The sequence below is a fragment of the Crocodylus siamensis genome, chromosome 4, assembly GCF_052110815.1.
Source record: "Crocodylus siamensis isolate JL-2025a chromosome 4, ASM5211081v1, whole genome shotgun sequence".
Lineage (NCBI taxonomy): Eukaryota > Metazoa > Chordata > Crocodylia > Crocodylidae > Crocodylus > Crocodylus siamensis.
In genome coordinates, this window is record NC_143398.1 from 236,481,082 (window position 1) to 236,503,225 (window position 22,144).

Genomic DNA, 22,144 nt, shown 5'->3' on the forward strand with positions numbered 1-22,144 from the left:
GCGGATGCAAATGAGCGGCAGAGCGCGGCAACGGCAGGGGCCTGGGGCCGGGACGCGCGTGAGGCGTTGTCCCGGGATAAGGACCCGGGTTGATTTCCAGGTTAGCGGAAACCCCTGCCCGAGAGCAAGCTGAGAGGCGGAGCCCCTCTGTCAGCAGCTCTCCTCGGACACGTGCATGGGACCCAGCTGGAAACAAGACTTCGGCCTCACCTGGCAGGGCAAAGGCCGTGCCCGCTAAGGTGGCTTTCTCGGCAGACGGTAGTCCCCTGACTGATGTCGTGCAGATCGTCTCCCACCTCCTCTTTCATTTCTCTGCTGTGTGGAAATGGGAGACTCCCCCTTAGCTTGCGGCTGAGGGCCAGCGAAACTCGGGGGCATCCGCACCGCCGGGCTCGGGCCTGCGCGTGGGATGCCCGCCAAAGGATTTGGAAGCACCTGAAGCCCCAGGCGGGGGGAGGATGCTTGGCGGTAGCAGGGCCACATATGGTTCTTGGATGACTCACGGATTGGGAATGGATTTGGCTGATTTGACTTGGACACGAAAAATTAAACAAAAAAACAAACCGTTGGTCTTGAGCCAGCAGTGCTTGCCTCTTATGCCCTTTCCACGGATAGGAAAACTGTGATAGATAGTGAAACTGTGGCACGCAGCAAAGGGGGCAGCAGAGAGGACAGCTGAGGCAAAAACCTTGGTGGTTTTTAAGGCTGGTCTTGACAGAGCCCTGGCTGGGACGCTCTCTTTGGGGCTAGTCCTGCTTTGAGCAGGGGGTTGGACTAGAGGTGACCTCCTGACGTCCCTTCAACCCTCATTTTCTGTGATTCAGTGAAGTGGAGTCCAGAGTCTGACCTGCTGTCCCCCCCTGATTTCACCCATGCCTTCTATTTGCGGGTGACCATTCAGCTTCCAGTGGGTGCTCTGAGCCCGGCGTGTCCATACTGTGGGTGGCTTTAGATTCTGTCTTGTTCACATAAGCTGCAGCACTGTTGGCCGTGGTGCTAGGGGTTTATGCGTAGGCGGGGTGGATCTAACGGCAGGTAGATTTCATGAGAGCTGTAAGGCCAGGCTCAGCTGAACCAACAGCCAGGGGCCCCTTTCAGGGCCAGGCTGGGGGATCAGTAACTTAGTATCAGGTCTTCCAGGGGTTCACTATCTGTGTCTTGTCCCACCTGGGTAGAAAGCAGCCTGTGCATTTGGACATCCAGTAGCTCCTCTGGCTCGCACTCTTCTCATGAGCACATGTGCTCTCTAGTGTGTGGGCTAAACAAAAATCAACTAAAAAGCTGTCTGGGCATACAAAGCAATGCCCAAGACTTGATGTACCTTTCATGTCTTTTTGTTTCCTCAGTTATGTGATGACCACTTCTAAAAAGTTGCCTTCCAGGCCTCTTGCTCTGTCCTCCTTAAAGACTGACTCATTCTTCGCTCGCTCCTTTTTGCAAACATGCTGCTGCATTCAGGGTCCCCTGCTTCTCCTGCAGGCCACAGCCCAGGGTTCTGCCACAACTCCTACTTCCCCAGCTATAGCCCAGATCCTGCTCTGTATGTAACTGCATGTGTTGCCTTTGCACTGGTATCCTAAGACAATGAGTTTCTGGCTCTGTGCTGTGAGGCAGGCTGGCACAATGACTCATGCAGAAGGAAACAGATTGCCAACATTTGACAGGCCCGTGGGTGGTTTTTGGGATGCACAGATGCTTGGTGTCTGGGCTGGTGACACTTCTCAGTGTCACCAACCCAGACAGATGGTGCCCCCTTCATCTGGCTAAAGTCTGTGTGGGTTTTACATGAACCAAGACAAAACACTACATCTTAAACTGCTGTACAGGATGGGCCCCTGAAAAGAGACATGCCATGCGTTCAGGACACTTGGCCGTGCTCTCATGTAAGTAACACATGAAACAGGAATCAGAGATATTATATGTGTAACCGTATTATAATCATGGACCTGGGGCAAGTCTCTCTTCTGTTTTGAACAGAGGTTTGCTCCAGCTTGCTTCTGCTCTGGGTTTCTCATGCCCATAACTTTAACAATTACACCACACTTGCCCCTCATATTTTCCTTTCTTCCCTGCTCTGCTTTCCTCATCCTTCTCCTGCCACTGGTCTTTCCATGCAGCTTATCCCCCCACTTCTCCAGTTAAACAAACTATAGACCCCAAAACATTTGCACCCTCTGCGTTGGTCTTATTTACTTAAATGACAGGCTTTTCAAAGCAGAGACTATGAGTTTTCTTATATCCATGGTAGCCTCAAAACAGTGGTCCCTGGTCCTGATTGTCCCCCCGGCACTAAGGTAATACACATGATTATTAATTATAATGATAAAGTGGTCTCTGTAACCAGCTAGACCTAAATTGTGCAACAGGGACCTTAGTTTTGGCTCTGCCCTGAGGCTGAAAAATGTAAAATCTGCGGCAGCTTCATTTACCGGAAAGTGGAGGTTTTTAATTGCACATTAATTGGATCCTGCAGGTGGTTCTGTAGTCGTTGTGTTATTTATTTCCTGCTGCCTGTGTGTTTCAGTTTTCCATTGGCTGCCAATTTGCCTGGTGAACAGGAGATGACAGGGAGAAGAGGGAGATTTTGACAGCTGGGTAGTGGGCAGCTGGATGTCATGGCACCAGTGAAAAACAGGATGATAGTCTGGGGTTGTGGGTAAGCACCTGGATTGCAATCATTTGTGAAATAGTTAACTCTGTTGAATTGGAAAGATCATCCTTAAATTTCAGTGTCACTGCTTAACGGAGATGAATGGGGCAGTGCACACCTCGGGCTGGAGATAACCCTGAATTGCTTTATGTTCGTTTCATATTTCCAAGGCTATCTCAGTTAATGCTTAGATTTCAGAGTCCAGTTCTGTGGCAAGCAGTGCGTTCTGTGGCAAATTCCACAGTCCAGGAATCACACCATGCAGCATCAGATGCTGATAACGTTGACGTTATCAGGTAAGGTAAAGGTTGTGTTCTGGAATGGGGTTGCAAGCACCTCCAAGCTAGCTCTCAGGCATGAGTCACTGGCACAGACTTCCGATAAAGGCTCCATCTGCTTGACAGAGATGATAAACTCCCAAGGCCACCCCCATATTCAACCTCATCCTGTTGCATCAAGCCTGCTCCTAGCACCATTCAGTACTGCAAGCGTAAACAGCCATCATTTATAAAGCCAACAGGTTTTCATTAGCTTCTTAACTGTAGCAAATAGTACAAAACCCTCTTTCACAGTAGTACAGATGCCTAGAGCAAAAAGTGACTAGATTAGGATACATTTCTGGTAGGCTCCCTGGAAGGCCAGGAACAGAGGACTGGAAAGGGCTTCCTGATTCACTGAGTACAGCCCTCAACTACTGCAGGGAGCCATGTCATAGTGATTTCATCAATTTATCAGGGCCCATCTTTAAAACAGTTAATGTTTTGCTGCTGCTACTGCTGTAGCCTCAGGCCTCTGATGGTTAAAAATCATCTTCTAATTTCCATCTTAAATATAGTCATGACCAGTTTATGCCCATTTGGATTTGGGCCAAAATTGTCCTTTCACTTAATTAGCTCTTCTCCCTTTCCGGTGTTTACCTCCCTAATGTATTTATAGACAGTAGTTGCATCTTCTGTCAGCCTCTGTTTTGCCTGGCCAAACAAATCAACTTATTTTCACCACTTCTCATAAATGGGTTCTTCACCTTCCAGACTGGGTCTAATATCCAGTATCCTGTCTCTGACAGTAGCAAGTAGTAGGTGATCATCCCTGATCACAGCGACTGTTGACCATTCTAGATGTCTCCCTCTGCACTGACTCCCATACAGTTTTCCCTCGATTTATGCAGTACATGCATTCCCAGAGAACAGCACATAACTCGAATTTGCATAAAGCGAACCCACTTTACAATGTAACAAATAGGGATAGGTTCCCATGGTGGTGAGAGAGGGAGGAAGGGAGTGAGGCTGGGTCTAGGGAAAGGGCAGGGACAGGGTTGCTGCTCCCAGGCTGCACAAAGCAGCAAGACAGAGGGAACAGAGGCATTCACCCCAGCCCCAGCTGCAGCGGCCCGGGGAGCAGCTGACTCCAGCTGCCTGTAGTTGCTGTGCTGCACTGCGCCCTGGTGCAGGCAGCTGGTGTCAGCTGCTCCCGGAGTCACTCCAGCATGGGCTGGGGTGAGTGCAGACAAGCGGAGCCCGGGGTGGTATGGGGAACAGCACTCACTCCGGCCCCGGGAGCGGCCGACACTGGCTGCCTAGAGCAGCTGGGCTGCACCGTGCCCCAAAACCCCTGGGGCTCTGCTGGTCCCTGCTCACCCCTTCCCATGCTGGAGCGGCCCTGGGAGCAGCTTACTCCAGCTGCCTGTAGCAGCTGGGCTGCACTGCACACCGAACCCCTGGGGCACTGCGAGTAGGGACTGGCAAAACGCTGGGGGGGTTGGGCACGGTGCAGCCCAGCTGCACCAGTTGGTGTCAGCTGCTTCTGGGGCCAGGGTGAGTGCCATGCCCCGTGCTGCCCAGGGCTCCGCTTGTCCTCACTTGCCCCTTCCTGTGCTGGAGCTGTCCTGGGAGCAGCCGACACCAGCTGCCTGCACCAGGACACCGCGCAGCCCAAATGCTACAGGCAACTGGAGTTGGCTGCTCCCAGGGCCACTCCAGCACAGGAAGGGGTGAGTGGGGAGCAGCAGAGCCCTGGGGGGTTTGGGGCCTGGTGCAGCCCAGCTGCTGCTGGGGCTGGGATGAGTGCCTTGCCACACAACGCTTGGGGCTCCACTTGTCCACACACCCCGGCCTGTGCTGGAGCGGCCCCAGGAGCAGCTGACACCAGCTGCCTGCACCAGGGCAGGGTGCAGCCTAGGAGCAGAGGTGAGTGCAGACAAGCCGAGCCCTGGTCAGTGCAGGGCACGGCACGGCACTCACCTCAGAGACCAGGCACAGGGGGCCAGGGGGAACACAGTGCAGCCCAGCTGTTGCAGGCAGCTGGCGCCGGCCACTCCCGGGGCTGCTGCAGCCAGGGCTGGTGTGAGTGGGGCCATGGTCCTTTCCCCTCCTCCACAGACTTACCTGCTTGGGCAAGGTGGGGCATCTACACTGATCGCATAAGAGTGAATTTACCTTGCATATAATGAATTATGGGTCTAAACATGCTCGTTGCATAAGAGTGAATTCACATATAAATAACCTGCATAAATCAAGGAAAGGCTGTATTCCAGTTTGACTTAATCCTGCTGAGCAGTGTTGGCCAGGATTGTACATAATATTCCAGATTAGGTTTGATCAGAGCTGTGTATAATACATAATCCTTTATTTGTTGTAGAAATAGTTCAGCTAATACAGCTTAGTTTCACATTTGCCTTTTACATGGCCATGTTGGTAGGTCTCAGTCATCCTGCAATCAGTTAATATACTTCTTCCTCATTTGTTGTTTCTTTCTGATGAAATCCCAGTTTATAGAAGACATTTTTGTTGTTAGTCCCTATGTACATGACTGGATTCTGTACTATTAAATATCATCTCATTTCTGTTATGCCAGTCTTGAAGGTCATCCACTTTTTCCTGTATGTGATGTCAGTCCTCCTTTTTGTTACTGGAAACATCCAACTTTGCATCATTAGCAGATTTTATAACTGCACATATCTGTTTTTGTGCCAGTATCAGAAATGAAAATACTCAGTAAGATTGGTCCCAAACTGATGTTTGAGGTTCTCCACTATTAATTCTTTGTCCATGCAGCCTTCCCCATCGTTTCCTTTCACATTCCTTACCCACCTTACGGTTCTTAAACTGAAGCAGATGGGGTTTTGTACAAGTCAGGGGTGCTCAGCCTCCAGCCTGCAATGCCATGTCACCCAGCTTGTGGGGCTCCCCACAGGTCCAGAATTTGGTGATGGAGGAGTGGTGGTAGATAGATAAGATCTGTTGCATTTCGTTTGTCTGCAAATGCAGTTCTCTTATCAAAGACAGCTATCATAGTAGTCTAGCATGATCTACCTTTGGTAAACCTATATATTGTACTTTATCCCATTTTCCATTAATCTCTGTCTTTAAGTATTCTTTCCTTTAAAATGCATTTGAGTCTTGTACCCTGTTGACATCAGACTAACAGGCATATTGTTACCCAGATCACTTTTCCCCCTTTCCTAAATAGGAGTTCTATATTTGCCATTTTCCAGTCACATAGGACCACCACAGTGTGATATGACATGTTGAACATCCTTGTCATTGAACTTGCAATTCGATATGCTACTTTTCAAAATTCTGGGCTAGAGGCTATCTAATCCTCACTACTTGAATGCAACAAGCTCCTTGGGTTTTGTTTTTACCTTAGGTGTGGTAATTTCCATTTCAGACTCTCATTCCCATTCGCTATCCTGCCTTTGTCTACCAGTTCTACATTTTCTCCTTACTGAAAACCAAGGCAAAGCATTTAGTTAGTTTTGGACTCGTTCATACATGAGCCCATGGAAATTAACACCTTTGGTGCATTACTGGGTACTGCCACAATGCATTACTGGGTACCACTGGGTACCACCACAGGTACCACCTGTTCTGAAGTGACTGAGGTGTCTAGTGCACGACAAGCAGACCCTCCAGCAAGTTTCACATACCTAAAAAATCTGCAGCATCCTTATAGTGCCCCAAGGAATGACAAGGTCGAATAGTTAGAAACTTCTGCAAGACCATTTCAGGCTGGACGTAAGGAAGATTTTCTTTACTGTCTGAGCCCCCAGGGTCTGGAATAGTCTGCCATTGGAGGTAGTTCAAGCACCTACTTTGAATGCCTTCAAGAGAAATTTGGGTGCTTATCTTGCTGGGATCCTGTGATCCCAGCTGACATCCTGCCCCTGGGGCAGGGGGCTGGACTCGATGGTCTTCCGAGGTCCCTTCCAGCCGTAATGTCTATGAAATCGATGAAATACAAACTCAGTTGAGTTTGCTCAATGTTTCATAGACATTAGGGCATGCAGAGTAGCATCTTGTCTTGCCTGCCTCTGTCACCTCTTGTTGGTAGTTTTGAACTATTACCACCAAGGAAAAAGCCCCACTTATTCACTCCCATTCTCTACATACCAAGACCCCTCTGAGCCATCTCTGCTGCCTAAATGCTGGCTTGGGCTGTGTGATAGCAAGCAGGTGGAGCTTCTCACCAGTGGTCCCCAGCTTGGTAAGGAGGTGGTATAGATATGACTTCCTTGTCCGTATTGTTTTGCTTTTAGTTTATGTTAAGTGCATGTCTGTGAAAGGGAGGGAGGGAGAGAAAGAAACACCCATCAGGTCTGCACTACTGTTTTTGCTGCTATAGCAATATCGGCCAGGGGTGTGAAGAAATCACATACCCAGATAACATAGCTGTGAGGGCAAAACCTCTGAAGCAGATGCAATGATGAGGACAGGAGAAAATTTTAATCGACTCAGCTTAAGTTGCTTGAAGAGATGGGATAACTGCCAGAAGAAAAACGTCTCCACCAGGGAAGCCCTGCCAACATAGATCTGCCAGCATAGTGGAGGCTTGTCTCATGTGGACAAGCCAGTGTTACATGTATGGCTTGGGAAGCTGACTTCACCAGCAGTATTTATTAATTCCTTGATCAAGACCTATTCAATTTGCAAAGCTTTTAAGTTCTTGCATAACAGGTTTTTGTCACAAGTTTTCTAATCTAGAAACTCTTTCACTGGGTATCTAAGTATTATAGACTCTCAGCCCCAGATAGGCATCCTTAGTTCATGGAACTCACCCATACATAGTTGTCCTATAATTGATCTTGTAAGTTCCTTGACAGAGTTATTCACTCCAAAAGCCTTACAAGTCTAAAATCTTTAGCAACAGCAGCATGGGGCATCCTAAGCACATGCCAGCTTGAAATGAGAGCTGGGTGGAGAGAAATTTCAGCCTCATTTTTGCATGTTCACTGTTCATAAACCAAAAAGGCATAACATTTGGAATGAAAAACAATGTTCTCACTTTTCCTACAGCAATTTTTTTTTTTTTAAATCAGACTTTTCCCCCTTGAAAAACTGTAGCCCAGTATGTGGTTTTTGGGCGGAAGAATTTCTGCACTTAAATACGATCAGAACTCCTTGAAATGTGACTAGAATAAACAGCTTGATATGTTGTAAAACTGCCAATTTTAAATTATTACCATTAACCATTTATATAGTGGCACTGCCTGGGGGTTCCAAACAGGTTTAGGTCCCACAGCAATAGGCAAAGCACAGCTAAAATAAATTACTACCCGTTAAGAATTTTAAAACTTTTTTCAATTCTTACTTCCTTTTTTTTCCCCAGTGCTGCTAGAATCTGTAATACAAAGCAGATTTGAGGGTCCTAGCTCATTTTATTTAGTTTAATTATATCAATACACAGTTTCTGATTGGACTATGAAGGTAAAGTGTCTGTCGCACCTTACTAGCTGGAAACAAGTTTACCTGATCTTGCTCAAAAAGTGTATTGCTAGAGGAGGCTGAGCATGGAAAATTTCAGCTCCAAAGAAATGTGAGAAAATTCAAAATAACTGAAATACCGAGGTAGACTGGGACTCAGAGTTCAGTCTTAACTCTGGCGTGCAACGGCAGAGCTTGCTATGTCACAACAGAGGATGTTTTTAGGACAAGTAAACTAGTAGTCAGTAAAGTATTACTGCTTTATTGCAAAATGAGACTAGGAGTAGTGGTCAGCAATGCTTTCCAGTGGTAGGCTGGACTGACCCTGGGCAGATCCCATGGCTGAGTCCTCCTGCTGCCTGGCTGCGATGCAAATGTTGAATGCTATTGAGGCTTCCCAGCTCTGTGGGCTGGAGCTAGTGTGGGCTGTACAGGCCGTAGTTGCCAACCCCTGAGCTAGCGAGTCTACTTGAAGATGGTAACGTAATCAAGTTAATTCTCTATTTAAAACAGAACTCGGAACAAGAAAGGAGTATGGTTGCTCTCTTAAGAAAAAAAGCCATGTCTGAATCCTTGGTGTTTGGTCCCCGTGACCAAAAAGCAGGTAACATCTGTTCTTTTCATTTGTAACAGGTACATGAAGTCTCTCCAGACTTGGAGCATAAGTACCTCGTGGGCAGCATATATCAAGAGGAGAATGAAGAGATGACAACTTGAAATTATAAAGCAGTAGCAACTCTGAGCGATCAAAGTATGGCAGGGAGACATGCTCAACGGTAAGCTCCCATCTACCAGAGGTGATAAAGCACCAGATCCATCACGTCGCAAAGACAGTTTTGCCAGCAACAATACTAATGGACCTTGGCTAGGTTTCCAAACTGATCTTCCCCTCATGATTCACTTAGAAACTGCACTTACCCATGGGTGAGATGGAAATGAACACGATAATGTGTGTGGCATCTGGACGGATAGCAGTGTTGCCATAGGAACCATTCTGCAAAAGTGTGTAGGAGTGAATCAAGGTCTGAGAAAGCATCTAGGAAGGAGGGCTCGTGACTAGGGGCTGCTGCTTTCACTCAGCAACTCTTACATGTGATTTCTATATTAATCAAACTGCATTCACTTCCAAAGAGATGGAGAAATGCAGAAGAAAGTGAGGGGAGCTCCAGAGGTGACCTGAAGAGCACAGAAGGCCTGTGCGGCCCTTGTTCATTCCCTGTGGTTTCAGGAAGCCAGCTTTCATGGCCAGTCCCACTCCTGCATGGGAGGGGAGCAGGGATAGGGACTGATTGTACCCTCAAATGTGCTAAACCTGGAGATGTGTTAATGAAGTTGGTCTGTGGTTCCCCCCACTGCTGCCACTAGTGAGAGCTCTGTCCTCTGCATGCTTGAGAACAGCCAAAGGAGGATGCTCCGGGAGTGCCTTCGCCACTGTGGTGTCTTATTGTGTTTTCCTTGCACAGTCCCTTGAAGGCCAAAGCCCTCGTGTTCAGCACTGCAGGGTTCAGTTCGCTTGTGGTGGTTTTTGCAGCATCGGGGACTCCCTTTTCTCTGGCAAGTGGAGCCAGAGGCGTTCTTGGTTCTTGTCCCTCCACAGGACTGGACAGGGTCAAGTCAGAGGCAGAGCAAGTACAAGTTCTGCATCCCTATACTGAGGGCAATTGTTAAGATCCACCCTGGGTATGATTTTAGAGCGTTATAATAATAAATAACTGTAGTTCAACACAGGAGTGTCCAGAGTGTTGTTGCTGAACTCGCAACGCATCATCTGGTGATGAGGATGGGATCCTTTGCTGAAAAAAACGCCCCTAGATTGTGGAACAATGGTCTGAGACCAGGCTGTGTTTTGTGATCAGAGGGAAGTATTTTTTTCTTCTTCTTCTTCTTTTCTCTCTATTGCAGCTGATGTTAGTTTGAATGGCTACATTGGGGCATATAGAAGAATTTGATGTGAGCCAGCCGGCTTCTCAGGACTCTTCTGCGGAAAGGCTATCCTATTATCCGGAAGCCAACAAAGAGGAAAACGTAGAACAGAAATGTTTGGTCCTTCTGACAGTCATTGGTGCCAGAACATTTGCCATTGTTCATTTCCTCACAGTACCTGCCTTACCAAACACTAAGTCTTATGCTGAACTAATTGCTCTGCTAAAGGCACATTGTTGCCCAGGGCTATATGTTACCATGCAGAGATTTAATTTTTTTAACTGGGACCAAAAGGCCAGTGAAGGCATAGCAGATTACCTGGCTGAGCTCCATTGCCTTGCTGAATTTGGTGAATTCGGGGATCTCCTGGATGGCCTGCTTCATGACTATGTTATCTGTGGGGCTCAAGATGAAGCAATCCAACATTGCCTGCTCTCTGAACCAAATTTGACCTTGGCTACTGCACAAGATAAAGCCTTGGCAGCTGAAGCAGCATCCCATAATATGAGAGAAATTCACTAGCAATGTCCACTTACTTCAAAAAGATCAAAAATCAGATCATCACCAGCAAATTCAGCAGATTATACCCTCACCAACAGCACCATGTAAACCAATTAATCCCTAGATGTGTTTGAGTTGTGGCGGCCAACATAGAAGAAGGGAGTGCAGGTTCAGGAAGGCGGAGTGTCATGTGTGCAAGAAGAAGGGGCACATAGAGAGGGTTTGCTGCTCAAAGGCCAGTTCCATGAAACAAAAAGACGGTGTCAAATGTTTTCACTCCCAATCAGTTCTCCCCAGAACGAGAGGTACAAAAACTGTATTTGATTCAAAATGTTGGTGTTGTTGAAACTCAAGGGTCTGAGATGATTGGTACTGTAGTAATAAGTGGAAAGAAGTGCAAAATGGAAGTGGACTTGGATTCGGGAGTATCCCTCATAGATGAAACACATTCTTCCAGTTGTTTTGGCACCCTCTCCCCAAGTTATTGAAACCTGAGTGTCTCCTGTGTGACTACAATGGACAGATTGTGGAAACTTTGGGTAGGTGCAGTGTAGATGTCCAGTATGGATCTGTTAGATAGTGCCTACCTCTCATTGTCACTAAGGGTTCCTGCAAAAGTCTTGTGGGAGGAAACTGGTTCTTGGCGTTGGGAATCAGTATTCAAGGCGTATACAGTCTCTGCACAGAAAGTCTGGAAAGACTTGCAAGGGAGTTTCCCAGGTATTCTCCAAGGAATTAGGAACTTACTCAGGTCCACCTGTGATGTTCCAAATAGATCCTGCAATAGCTTTCATCTTATGAAGGCTTGGCATGTACCTGTCGCACTGCGGCTGAAAATTGATGCAGAATTAAATCGGCTTACCGTGCAAGGGGTCCTCGAGCCAATTGTACATACAAGCTGGGCCCCACCAATTGTTCCTGTTTTAAAACCTAACGGCAGTGTTCGCATCTGTGGGGATGACAAGTGCACTGTTAATAAAGCACTTAAGCAGGACCAGTGCCCAGTGCCTGCCGTTAACCAATTACTGTCTGTTCTTGCAGGAGGAAAGGTTTTTGCCAAAATTACCTCACTCAAGCCTATCAGCAATTGACAGTGGGTGACAAGGCTGCTGGGGCTCAAACGATAATTACACACCGGGGAGTGCTCCCTGTCAAGCGCCTCCAGTTTGGAATTTCTGCAGCACCAGGAATTTTCCAGCGGTTCATGGAGAAAATGCTAGCAGGGATTCCCAGGGTTGTTCCATACTTTGATGATGTGTTGATCATGGGGCCGTCTAGAGAGAAACTCACTGAGAGACTCAGAGAAGTTTTACAGAGATTCGATAAAGCAGGTATCAGAGTAAAAAGAGAGAACTGTCAACTGGGAGTTTCCAGTATCAACTTTCTGGGATATCAAATTGATGCTTCTGGCATTCACCCAGTTGAAGACAAGGTAAAAGCAATACATGATGCCCCTATACGAAAATGCAGACAGGATCTTCAAGCATTTTTAGGACTTCTGAATTGTTATCACATCTTCTTGAAAGACAAAGTGACCATAGAAGAGCCCCTTCATTGCTTACTGGATAAAGGAGCCCAGTGAAAGTGGACTTGCCAGCACAACGATGCATTCCAGGGTATCAAGAAGTTGCAGACATCAGACTCTGTCCTTGTTCACTATGATGAGCAGAAGCCACTGGCCATTACTTGTGATGCCTCGCCATTTGGTGTTGGTGCTGTCCTCAGTCACACATTGCCCAATGGCACGGATTGCACTCATTGCTTTTACTCAGGAACAGTAATTTCAACTGAGAGGAACTATGCACAGGTTGATAAAGAAGCATTGGCGATCATTGCAGGAGTTTAAAAAATTCACAATTACGTCTATGGCTGCAAATTCAAAATCTGAATGGACCACAAACTCCTTCTTGGAATTTTTACTATGTGGACAAACCAACTCCTCCTATTTTGTCTCCTCATATGCAATGCTGGAGCATCATGCTAAATGCATACGACTATACACTTGTGTACAAACCTGGGAAAACGATTGCAAATGCTTATGCATTCTGCCGCCTACCACTACAAATACCTGATTGTGCTACTTCTCCACCAGCAGAAGTCCTCATGCTAGAATCCATGCCAGAAGACCTTCTTCAGGCTGATCAGATAGCAAGGATGACTGCAAAAGACCCTATCCCGTGTCCTCAACTGGGTGTGGAGGGGCTGGCCTGCAGATAAATTGGCTGAGGAATTCAGGCGTTTTTCATCACATCAGCATGAGCTGTCTGCCCACAAGTGTTGCCTCCTGTGGGGAAATTGTGTTGTAATTCCAGAAGCAAGACGCCAAATCATACTGTCAACGCAGCACACCTGTGCATTGTGAGGATGAAAGTGCTGGCTAGAACATATGTATGGTGGCCAGGTATGGACAATGACATAGAAAGGGTTGTGAGTGAGTGCAGCATTTGTCAAGTAACCCGTCATAATCCACTGAAGGTACCAGTATTCCCTTGGGAAATGACAAAGGAACCCTGGTCACGCATCTACATTGATTTTGCTGGCCCTTTTCAAGGTAAGAACTTCTTAATTGTTGTTGACTCATACTCAAAATGGCTCAAAGTGATTGCTGTCTCAACTCTTATATCAGCTGCCACTATAACAGCTCTCCGTCAGCTGTTTGCAACACACAGGGTGCCCAATGCTATCGTTTCTGATAACGGCCATGCATTCACCTCAGCAGAATTCCAAGATTTTCCCAGCCGCAGTCTCATTCAAAGTGTTACCTTTGCACCTCTCAGGCCACAGGCCAATGGGCAAGCTGAGCGAATGGTGCAGACTACAAAAGATGCACTGAAAAGGATCATTGTAGGAGACTGGCCTACCAGACTGGCCAGATTTCTGTTTGTTCAACATGTAATTCTTTGCCCTACAACAGGGTCCAGCCCATCAGAACTTCTTATGGGTCATCATCTCAAGACATGCCTTGACTGTGTTAACTCCGACCTTGTGAGAGACATGCAGTTTAGGAAAGAGAAGGAGTTGGACTCTGCATTGGCATCTGGTACTTTACGTCTTTTCATGCCACGAGAGACCGTGTTTGCTCGGAGCTATGGGATGAGCCCACGGTGGGTTCAATCTAAAATTGTAAGTGCTGCAGGACCTGTATCATATACAGTCCAGACTGCTGATGGACAGGTTTGGAGACCTCGTGGACTAGCTGCATGGATGTTCTCCTACTGATAACCCTATACCTGAGCAATCTCCAAGCACCAATCCACCACCGACAGACATGGATTCATTGGGGAAGTGTCTACCTGTTTCCACCAATGCAAACCCTTTTCCATCCCTGTCAGAAGGAACCGTTGCTGTTGAGTCTCCAGAGAGGCTGACAGGGCCATCACCCGCTGAACCCCTCCCTGAGTCCGGTTCTATGGGAAGACCACAGCAGAAGTGGAGTGCTCCCAAATGGTTGGCTGACTATTCTGTCTAGGGAGAAGGGGTGTTGTGCCTTATCGTGCTTTCCTTGTACTGTCCCTTGAAGGCCAAAGCCCTCATGTTCAGCACTGCAGGGTTCAGTTTGCTTGTGGTGGTTTTTGCAGCATTGGGGACTCCCTTTTCTCTGCCATGTGGAGCCAGAGGAGTTCTTGGTTCCTCTCCCTCCACAGGACTGGACAGGGTCAAGTCAGAAGCAGAGCAAGTATAAGTTCTGCATCCCTATACTGAGGGCAATTGTTAAGATCCACCCTGGGTATGATTCTAGAGAGTTATAATAATAAATAACTGTAGTTCAACACGGGAGTGTCCAGAGTGTTGTTGCTGAACTCGCAACATATCAACCACTGCCTTTCTGGCTTCGTTGTATGTGAGCGGAGCATCTAGGCAAGCATGAATGGCACGTGGCCCCGGTGGCTGGGGGGACATGGCTGTACTGCCAGTGGGAGTGCAGCAGTGGTAGTGTGGTGATGGTAAGCACAGAGCTCCTGCAGATACTGCCAGCATTGTCGGGGGTGCATTGGTGGTGGTGACCGGGGCGATCGTGGACCACCTGCAGATGCCACCAGCAGTGTCGGTGGCAGGGTGGCAAGCAGCGACTGGGTGTCTTTTTCCAAGGGGTCCACTGCCACGCTCAGAGGGTGCATGCGCACCCTCATGCTCCCCCTACATGTCGCCCCCGTGGGCAAGGCATGCTCGGGAGCCTTTCTCCCTGACAGCACCAGAGATTTGGTGAACTAGTGGCAGGATTCAAAGAGCTCCACTAAAATAACAGTGGTTAAAACCAACATCAGGTTTTCCACCCTTCCTTTCCTTTGCTCACAGCAAGCCTCCCAGTCAGAGAGGGTGGGAAACACATTGTTGTTTCTTTGAGTTGCTTTTTAGGAAAGCACATGATAGAACTTTTTAATGTGGAAGAAGCAATCCCTTTCATCTCGGGAGTCGCAGGCATTTCAGGTGCTGCTGAATGCAGGAGACAGGGCTGCGGCAAGATCCTTATCTTACGCAAAAAATAGGAAATTCAAAAGTCACGTTCTTTGTGCAAGGGCTGCTTGAACTTTGAACACAACAGGAGACTTAAGTAACATCCTGAGCCCAAGTCCGGACATGCATACATGTGAAAAGGGCAAGGGAGGGTTCCTCTGTGACCTGAATAAGCAGAGGGTAGAAGCCAAATGGAGGATACTGTTTTGTCAGCAGTGCCTCTGAGGCACTGACAGTTTTAAAAAAGCGTTGCGTCCAAAATTTCTGCTGGCAACATACTTTGCTTCAGGTAGTGACATAGACATTGCAAACCAGATTTCAGGCTTCATTTATAGTGTGGCTAAAACAACATCCAGGAATCTCATTACAAAGCAGCAAATCTTCTAGATCAGTAATTCTCAGCTGGGATGCTGAGATCCTTTTAAGAGTGCTGCAGGTTGCTGCATGATCTTAACCTTGTTCAGCATGCAAACACCTACACACAATTCACAAAATAAACCCAGAAGTTTATTTCCTGAGTTCTTTGCAACAGTAAAATTGCTCTATTGTTCTTCTTCAGTCAAAAAATAAGGCAAAACTAAGAGCTGGCATTTTCTGTAGGTGCATTGAGTCTAAAGACATTGAGCACTAGTGTCCTACACCAGTATTGCTCAACCTTTTGGCCCCTTGGGTGGGATGAGTGGCATGGTACCAGTCTGCAGGCCAGATTTTGCCCTATGTACCAAGATGCTCTTGCACAGGCAGGTCAGGCCCTGTGCCGCCAGGATCCTGTCACATGCACCTAGATCAGGCCCTGTGTACTTGGATCTGGCCTTGTGCCACCTGGATTCTGCTCCGTACACCCAGATTGGGCTCTGTATGCTCAGATCCTGCCTTGTACTGGTCCGATTGAGCCCCACATACCTGGATCCCTCCCTGGGCTGCCCTCTCCCTGCACACCTGATCTGGTGTGGAGAGCCAGGGCTCCCCATGGATCTGGACATTTGGCTGCAGGGGAGGGACAATTAACATCACCAAATTTTCAGACCTGTGGGGATCTGTGCTGGCTGGATTACGGTTCCACGGGATGGATCTGGCTGTGGACCAGGCCTTGAGCACCGCTGACTTGTAGACACCTACAACATGATCAAAAGTTATAGTGTAGATGCCAACTAACTTTGTACCTACATCCAGGTTGTAGCTGTTATGTAGAGAAAGTCATATCAGGAACTTCTTCCTGCATCTGTGTAAGCCAGGTAAGAGGCAAGACTGAAGTACCTCTGTGTAGTGCCAGAAGTGTGTTTGTGACAGCCTACGCACCAGGGTTTTACTGCCTGCCTCTGAGTCTGGAGAGCATGTATTGTTGTGGGGAGGGTTTCAGGAAGAGGTATGTGATCGACAGGACACAAACAGACCAGCCAGTCTGCTATGACTTTGCTTCAGCTGCAAACCTCTTTTCATAAGGGGATGGATGGCTTTGCTTCACAAGTGACTGAAGTCACAGCTTTAGGCACTGAAAAATTTCATAGATTCCATAGACATTAGGGCTGGAAGAGACCTTGGAAGATCACCAAGTCCAGCCCCCCGCCCAAAGGGCAGGAAGACAACTGGGGTCATAGGATCCTAGCACGATAAGCATCCAATTTGCTCTTGAAGGTGTTCAGTGTAGGTGCTTGAACCACCTCTGATGGCAGGCTGTTCCAGACCTTGGGGGCTCAGACAGTAAAGAAATTCTTCCTTATGTCCAGCCTGAAATGGTCTTGCAGTAGTTTATGACTGTTCGACCTTGTCATCCCTTGGGGCGCTCTGGTGAACAAACGTTCCCCCAGATCCTGGTGGTCACCCCTGATAAACTTACAGGTGGCCAGATCACCCCTGAGCCTGCGCTTTTCTAGTCTAAAGAGCCCCATGGCTCTCAGCCTGTTGTCGTAAGGTCTGTTTTCCTGACCTCTGATCATGCACATGGCTCTTCTCTGGACTCTCTCAAGCTTCTCCACATGCCTTTTGAATTGTGGAGCCCAAAACTGGACGCAGTACTCCAGCTGCGGCCACACCAAGGCCGAGTACAAGGGGAGAATGATGTCCCGGGATTTGCTTGAGAAGCATCTATGGATGCAAGCCAGCGTTTTGGTCGCTTTACTAGCTGCAGCATCACATTGAAGGCTCATGTCCAGTCCTGTGGAGGGAGAGGAACCAAGAAAAGGAAATGAGATTGGTCAAGCAAGACCAACCCGCAACAAACCCGTGCTGGCTAGCTCTCAGGATGTTGACGACAGCCAGTCCATTAAGGATGGCCCCTTTAATAAACTTTTCTTAAGATCTTCCCTGGGATAGAAGTATGGCTCATGGGCCTATAGTTAGCTGGCTCCACTTTCCTCCCTTTCTTGAAGATAGGCGCCACATTGGCCTTCTTCCAGTCTTCGGGCACTACACCAGAGCGCGAGGAGTCCTCAAAGCTCTGTGCTAGCGGCTGGGCTATGATGCTCGCCAGCTCCTTGAGTATCCTGGGGTGCAGGTTGTCAGGGTCGGCTGACTTGAAGGTATCCAGCTTCTCAAGGTGTTTCTTCACGAGGTCAGCATTTCTTTTCATAGTTTCATAGTTTCATAGTAGCTAGAGTCGGAAGGGACCTAGGTAGATCATCTAGTCCGACCCCCTGCCTTAGCAGGAAAGAGCACCGGGGTCAGATGACCCCGGCAAGGTGCTCATCTAACTTCCTTTTAAAAATCCCCAGGCTAGGAGCCTGCACCACTTCCCCTGGAAGCTGGTTCCAGGCCCTAGCCACCCTGACTGTGAAGTAGCGCCTCCTAATATCTAATCTAAACTTACCCTCCGCCAGTTTGTGACCGTTATTCCTGGTCACTCCTGGCAGCGCACGGGGGAACAGGGACTCCCCCAATACCTGCTGATCCCCCCTGACCAGTTTGTAGCAGGCCACAAGGTCCCCCCTTAGCCTTCTCTTGTGGAGGCTAAACAGGTTCAGGTCCCGTAGCCTATCCTCATAAGGCCTGCCCTGCTGACCCCTGATCATACGAGTGGCCCTCCTCTGAACTCTTTCCATATTGTCCACGTCCCTCTTGAAGTGTGGCGCCCAGAACTGGACGCAGTACTCCAGCTGCGGCCTGACCAGTGCCGCATAGAGGGGGAGGATCACCTCCCTGGACCTGCTCGAGATGCATCTGTGGATGCATGATAGGGTACGATTGGCCTTCTTGACTGCCTCCCCACACTGCCGGCCCATGTTCATCGTGGAGTCAATGACGACTCCAAGATCCTTTTCCGTCTCCGTGCTGGCAAGAGGAGAGTTCCCCAACCTGTAAGTGTGGTGCCGGTTCTTCCTCCCCATGTGCAACACCTTGCACTTATCAGTGTTAAACCCCATCCTATTCTCATCCGCCCACCGTTGCAACCTGTCAAGGTCAGCTTGTAGCCTATTGCACCCTTCTAGTGCACCCACATCCCCCCACATCTTAGTGTCATCAGCAAACTTGAACAGGGTGCTTTCTACCCCCTCATCCAAGTCACTGATGAAGATGTTGAACAGTGCAGGCCCGAGGACCGAGCCCTGCGGAACCCCACTGCCCACGTCCTTCCAGGTCGAGAAGAACCCATCCACTACCACCCTCTGGGTGCGGCCCTCCAACCAGTTGGCGACCCATTTGACCGTGTGGGCATCGACACCACAGTCTCTCAGCTTTTTGATGAGGACAGGGTGAGAGACAGTGTCGAAAGCCTTCCGGAAGTCCAAAAGGACTACATCCACAGCAACCCCTGCGTCTAATGATTTGGTGACCTGATCGTAAAAGGCCACCAGGTTGGTCTGACAAGACCTGCCACTGATAAACCCATGTTGGTTGCCCCTGAGCATGCATTCCCCCGCAAGGCCCTCCTGGATGTGTGCCAGGATAATTTTTTCAAAGAGCTTACCCGGGATTGAGGTCAGACTAACTGGCCTGTAATTTCCCGGGTCCTCTTTTTTTCCCTTTTTGAAGATAGGGACCACATTGGCCCTCTTCCAGTCCTCCGGCACCTCGCCAGAGCACCACGAGTGCTCATAGAGCCGTGCCAGGGGTCCCGCAATGACCTCAGCCAGTTCCTGTAGAACCCTAGGGTGAAGATCGTCCGGACCAGTGGACTTGAACACGTCCAGCTTCTCCAGAAGTACCCTAACTAACTCCTCGCTAACCCTTGGCCCAGGCGTGTCTCTCTCGGGGCCCGAGGGGGGCCCAGCAGGGAGGTGGCTGAACTGGTCCCTACTTAGGAAGACAGAGGCAAAGAAATCGTTAAATATGTTAGCTTTGTCATCTGGCGTGATGACTAAGTTGCCCATCGTGTCCTGCAGGGGCCCCACATTACCCGGGACCCTCTTTTTACCCCCTATGTATTTGAAGAAGGACTTCTTATTGTCCTTAATCCGGGAAGCTAGTCCTATCTCCAACTCTGCCTTGGCCCTCCTGACTGCCCCCCTACATCCTCGGGCGACTATAACATAGTCCTTCTTGGCGATGACCCCATCTCTCCATTGGGTATATGCCTCCCTTTTAGCAAGGAGACATTCCCGGATGCTCTTAGTGAGCCATGGGGGTTTATGTGCCCTCCTGCTCCCTTTGACCCTTGTTGGGATTACCTCCCTTTGGGCATGGAGGATCGTATCCTTAAGGAGCAACCACTCACCTTCGACATCTGATTCCCTTCCCCTCTGGGTCCTCAGCGCTTCCCCAACTATCCTCCTTAGCTTGTTGAAGTCAGCCCTCCTAAAGTCTAGGGCTGTTGCCTTGCTGCAGCCCTTTGCCACCTTACGCTGGATGGTGAATTCCAGCAAGCGATGATCACTGTCTCCCAGGTGGCCCATCACCCGCAGCCCCCTCACCAGGTCGTCACCCGTGGCCAGCACTAGGTCCAACAAGGCGTCTCCCCTGGTGGGACTGTGCACCTCCTGGGTTAGATGGAGGTCCTGCAGTCTGGCTAAGAACCGACGTGAGCGATCAGACTTGGCTGACTGCTCCTCCCAGCAGATGTCTGGGAAGTTCAGGTCCCCCATGATGACCACATCCTTAGCCCTCACTGCCTCTGTAAGCTGACCTAAGAATTCCAGGTCGAGCTCTTCTCCCTGGTTGGGAGGTCTATAGTAGACTCCCACCGTTAAGTCTCTCTCCCCTGGACTGCCTTTTACTCTAACCCAGAGCACCTCAGAGTGCCCCCCCTCTACCCCCATGCTAATTAACGAGGAAGTATATTCCTCCTTGATGTAGAGTGCTACTCCTCCACCTTTCCTTCCTATCCTGTCCTTCCTGTATAGCCTATAGCCCTTGACACTCACTGCCCAGTCATGCGATGAGTCCCACCACGTTTCTGTGATCCCTACTATGTCAGGGCTGGTGACAGCTAGGAGGAGGGCGAGTTCCTCCTGCTTCTTCCCCATACTTCGAGCATTCGTGTAGAGGCATTTGAGGCCTTCAGCGGTTGTGCCCACTGACCCCCTAGTCTCAGCAATGCCCCGTCCCCCATCGCTTACCTGTTTCTCCGTTTTGACCATTGGTCTGGGCTCGCTGGCTGTTGCTGGGCCTGGTATCTCATCGTCTCCTCCGCCCTCATCTTCCCCCTCCCCCGACGAGCCTAGTTTAAAGCCCGCCGAAGGAGGTTCACCAACCTGGAAGAGAACACACGCTTACCTCTGCCTCTGCCTCTGCCTCTGCATAGCTGCCCTGTGAAGAGCTCTTTTACTTGCACTGTTTTTTGTTGCATAGAGAGCTATTCAGGTTGTCAAGCATTAAATCCCCTAGAAGGGCTAGCTTCAGAGAGTATAGCCTCCCCGGTATACGTCCATAACAGTCCCACGCAAGAGTTTTGTACTGCTAATGTGTCCCTTGTGCACAAAGTATGGCACCGAGTAATGCTAAACAGAACTGAAATACTGCATAACTTAAGCGTGCAGGAGGTGACGGTAATAGTGAAAAGAGGAAGGGAGATGTTTTATAGATAGTGTGGACTGCTTCCACCAGTGAGCCGAGTTCTGCTTTCTGTTACAGTTACAAATCGCTGTAGCTACTCAGGCTTTACCCTGGTGTAAATGGGAGCAGAGTTTGACCCATTGCCTGAAACTGAGTTTGGCTTAACTTCATGAAAATTAAGTAAGGCAATTTTGAAAAGATGGACAGCTACTGAACATTACCATGTGTAACTAAAGGCCTTGGTCTACACCAGAAACTCTGTAAGCAGCAAAAACAAGCCCCTGTGATCCTGTCTGGCAGACACACTGGCATGATTTCAGGCATACAATGGAAAGCCCCAACCCCAATAGCACAGATCAATGATGTTCAGAGACCCAGAAATGCCACCTGGCAACCTCAACAATGTAAAAGACCGTGGGCCATATTTTCTTTGAATTATACCTACACACCCACACTGGCCAGTTTGCCTGGGAGGAGGCGGTCATGGGTCAGTGTCTGGGTTGTTTTAGGAGAAAGGCTGTTCTCTTAACTATATTTTCCTATCAGATTTTGTGCTCGCTCTACCTTGAATATTTAAGAGGATGATTTTATATGTTAAACAATTGATGAGTGGAATTTGGCCTTGCAAGTATCATTCTGTTTCTGCTTTATCATCGTCATTAGCTAGAGCACCTGGGAAATGAAGACTGTTTTCCCTCACTATTAATAGACTAAAATGTTAGTTGCTCTGAGTAAGAGATTAACTGTAATAGTCAATCATTAAAAACAAAGGCATCGAGCACTACCAACAATATCTACCCATCAATTTTCTCATCAATGAGTAACTATCCAAATCGTGAGGACTCACGAAAAATAACATTCACAGTATGATGAAGGTGAAATAAGTCTCTCCACCAAAGGCAAGGTCTTTACCACTTCAGCTAAAGGATTCATTCCTTTAGTGAACAACAGTTGTAGGCTCCTCTCTTTTACATGGATCAGCTAC

General features: G+C 48.5%; 1 long non-coding RNA gene across 1 annotated transcript; it reads left to right on the forward strand.

The window, feature by feature from the left end:
• Nucleotides 1-30: 30 nt before the first annotated feature.
• On the forward strand, nucleotides 31-14,489 carry LOC149867690 (uncharacterized). The gene is made up of 3 exons (XR_016442115.1): nucleotides 31-100; nucleotides 8,986-9,128; nucleotides 10,255-14,489. It is a non-coding gene; the product is annotated as an uncharacterized LOC149867690 (long non-coding RNA).
• Nucleotides 14,490-22,144: the final 7,655 nt, after the last annotated feature.